This window comes from Chlorocebus sabaeus, chromosome 14 (genome assembly GCF_047675955.1).
Source record: "Chlorocebus sabaeus isolate Y175 chromosome 14, mChlSab1.0.hap1, whole genome shotgun sequence".
Classification (NCBI taxonomy): Eukaryota; Metazoa; Chordata; class Mammalia; order Primates; family Cercopithecidae; genus Chlorocebus; species Chlorocebus sabaeus.
This window is the reverse complement of record NC_132917.1, coordinates 97093497-97097567: the sequence shown is the minus strand read 5'-3', so window position 1 is coordinate 97097567 and position 4071 is coordinate 97093497.

Here is a 4071-nt window from a genome sequence, read left to right as displayed (position 1 = left end):
TCATTGTAACCCCACACCGGCCCCAATTGATACCCAGAACAACAGGCCCTTGTGTGGGCGCTGAAGGCAGGCTCGCTCCAGCCCACGGCTGGCAGCGCAAACCCTTTGCTGCCTCTTTAAGGTCAGCGTGAAGCAGCCTTCAATATTCCATTCGGGCTGCTTTGCAAAAATAGTCCTACAACCTGCGGGGGTGGGGGTACGAGACGCTTTTTAGAATTCGGCTCTCGAACGTTGAAGAAGCCCGGCTGCCATGAGCCGTGTCTTCTCCAGAAGGGAAGATCGATGGGGCTCTGTCCTGTGCCGAGTGGGGGGCAGGAGCTTTGCTTCCTGGGACACCTCCCAGGCCACCCTGCCCTGCACGGGGAAGGCCACCAGGAGGATACCTCCAGGATCACCCCCTGAAGCAAGGGAGCCACAGCCTCGGAAGTCACAGGCCATAGCCTCCAAAATGTCCTGGTTGGATTTGGCTGGTAGCTACCGTTTGCTGATTGCCCTCTGGTGATGTGCCCCCTCCCCACACACGTGTCCATAATGAATCACAAGCCCCATGGAGCTGCTCGAGGGCCATGGAAGGCAGGAGGGAATGCACTGATCAGATCACTGTCCAGTCAAAGCTACGCCAGAGCGCTCCCAGCCACTGTCCGAAACCCTGGCCGCACCCCCATCAGAAACATCCTTTCACCTGGCATCTCACTACTCACTGTCATTTCCTGATAGGCCAGAGGACAGACATGCCTGAGCACAGGTCAGCTGGAGCCGCCCTGGGGCGCTGGGCCTGCTCACTCATGCGGCTGTGTTTACTGAGCACTGGCCCCATGTCCCTCCTGGCGCCTGGCCGGGCGCTGCATGTTCCTGGGTCCATGGACAGCACACGAGCCACAGGGACAGTCAGGGGAGGGGGAAGCCCTTAGCAGTGACCCACGAGGCTCAGTTGGTCCAAAGCCCCCAGTCCTCTTCTCTGCTGGGCCCATGACTTGGTGGGGACGACAGTGGGGTGACTGACTATGGTCCCGCCTATTCTGCAAGCTTTGGCTCTGAGTCACAGCGTATACATTGGCCTCTTCTTAATCCTTTCTCAGGCTTGTGGATAGATTTTTCTCTTTATTCTGTGAGCTTAAAAATACCCAGTTCCTCACCTTTGCAAAGTTATCAGCCAGACTGTTGCCTTTGGCTCTGTGGGGGCTGCAAAGTGGACCCAGCAGCTACCTGAGCTGGTGTGGCCGTGGCTGCAGCTCTGAGCAGATAGCTCCTCTCCAGCAGACGCTGAGTCCAGGGCCTGGCTGTGGCCGTGGCCTGCTATAGGCCCTGCTGGTGGTCTGGGCTGGTGGTCTGGGGGGGTGGCGGTCTGGGGGGTGGTCTGAGGAGGTGGTCTGGGGCGGCGGTCGGGGGCGGTGGTCGGGGGCCATGGTCCAGGGGGGCGGTCTGGGGGGGCGGTCTGGGGGGCGGTCGGGGGCGGCGGTCGGGGGGGCGGTCTGGGGGGCGGCGGTCGGGGGCGGTGGTCGGGGGGGCGGTCTGGGGGGGCGGTCGGAGGGGGCGGTCGGGGGCGGCGGTCTGGGGGGCGGTCGGGAGTGGTCGGGGCGGTGGTCGGGGGCGGTGGTCTGGGGCGGTGATCGGGGTGGTGGTCTGGAATGGTGGTCTGGGGAGAGTGGTCTGAGGCGGTCTGAGGCGGTCTGGGGTGGTGATTGGGGGTGGTGGTCAGGGGCGGTGGTCTGGGGTGGTGGTCTGGGGGGTTGGTCTGGGGGGTGGTCTGGGGGGTGGTCTGGGGCGGTGGTCGGGAGTGGTGGTCTGGGGTTATCCTAAGTGCCTGGCTTCATCACTCTGTGAAGGCCCCTGCCTACTAGCATCATGTCAACCACTAAATCTCACTGCCACTTCCTGGGAGATGGGAGGACAGCCCGCAACGAGGACAGGTCTGGGTGCCTTGAGGTCATATCAAGCCAGGGCTCCAGGGCCAGAGGGAGGCAGCCCTCAGTCCAGCTGCACTTCTCACCACCTGCACCAGCCTCAGTTTCCCTGCCTGTAGGATGACGTGGCCACTGGGAGAGTAACGGAAAGCTTTGTATGGAAAGTGCTTACACAGTGCCTGGCACAAGACAGGAGCCCCCAGAATGGCAGGAAGATGGTAACACAGGAATGAATTTGGATCTTCTGGGCAGTTGCATTTGATCCAAGTGAGGGCCACCAAGCAGGCAGTCTCTGTCTTGGGTGGCACCAGGCTCTGCCCTAAAGGACGTCCCCTCCTGTGTAACACCCAGAGGCAGAGAGGTGAGGCGTGCCAGCAAGAAGCAGCTTTGGGAGCTAGACACCATCCCCCCAGTGGTCCCAGCACACGGAAGGTGCTCAGTCGGTGCCCCTGCTCTGCAGCTTGCTTCACCCAGCAGGCTTCTCTAATGTCCCCGTTCCCAACCCTTCCTACCCAGGCATCGTGGGCTCCCAGGGGAGCAGCACCCATGGATGGCAGGGCTGCCGCCAGCACGCATGTGAACCTGCAAGCACAAAACAGCCGGACAGGGACAGAGTTGGGAACAGACATGTGGGAGCAAAGAAACCCGACAGGGGATGGGGGGTAAGAGTGGGGGGTGAGGAGGAAGAGCAAGACCAGGAGGGGGCATTTTTGAGGCTGGAAATGAAACCTTGCCCATCCAATTTACATCGAATGTGAATTCGATGCAAGTCAAATGTGAAATGAAACTGCAGATTTAAAATATGCCCAGGGCTAGAAGAAATCAGAAAGTGGTGCCAGAGAACCATCGGCAAAGCCTATGGCTGAAGAAAAAATAGAGAAAGAGTATATGAAAGGTTTTTGAAAAAGAGAATGATTAAAATGTCAAAACATTGAGAAGCCCTTGGGAAACTAAGCCTTCCATTTCTCCTTCTCTTTCTCCTTCTCCTTCTTCCTCTCCTCCTCCTTCTTTATTGTTCTTTTTCTTTTTGATGAAGGTAAAAAGTGAGCTTCATTAACATGTTGCTGGCTTCCTGTGGACGGTTTTGCTGAAAAATGGGACTTCCCTCAATCAACACTTGCTGGAAATTTTGTTAAACACGTAACAAACTTCCGATTACTTCTCATTTGTAGTTTAATTTTTTCAAGGTAAAGCCCCAGTCAAACCTTTTGCTCATGATGTACTATGAAACGTTGGCTGGTTGAAGTTGTGGCCGGTTTCTGGTACCAGTTATCCTGGGTTAACAAAGGACCTCCTGAATAGACCAATTTAGTTGTAGAATCTCCAAGTTGAAGAGGAGTAAAATGTCAACTGAACTCACCACTTGAGGCTTGAATTTTATTTATTTTATTGTATTGTATTTTAGAGACAGGGTCTTGCTCTGCTGCCCAGGCTGGAGTGCAGTGACACCATCACAGCTCACTGCAACCTCGAACTCCTGCGCTCAAGTGACGCTCCCGCCTCAGCCTCCTGAGTACCTGGGACCACAGGTATGTGACACCGTTCCCGGCCTGAAGCTTGAATCTTTGCCTCCATGGCTGCCAGCAAGAGGTCGCAGATGCTCTGCCACACACCTCCACGGCAGGAAGCTCACGGGTCTTCGAGCACCTGTTCCAACATCCCATCTCTGGAATGGCACTAACTGCTCGGAGCCAAGGGATAAAGGAGCGTTTCATAACACCTGGGCTTTCCAGATCCCTAACGCAGTGCCTGCTTCCTAATCCCATCTCCTTTCAACCCAGACATCTCAGACCCAGAACGTGGCATTCACCCTTGTCACCGTACTTCCTTTCACTCTGTAATCTCCTCTCCTTTCTCTCCTATGGAGTGGCCCGAGGAAATTCTAACATAATGTATTATCCACATAATGGGAACAGAGCAGACTGCCCAGGAACATGCTGATGAGTGTCACAATGGAAGGAGGTTCTAGTGGGGCACAGAATGTTGTGTCTTGTAGGAAGGAGAAGCTGCCCCCGGCTGGCACTTGGCCTGTTTCCAGAGAGAGGGGAAAGCCATCTGGGCAGGTGGCTGGGAGGGTGGGCTCCCCAGCACCGAGCTCTGAACGTGCAGTGGCCGAGCACACACAGTGTCTGTCATCTCAACTGCCACCTGATGCTGTCTCTGGAGA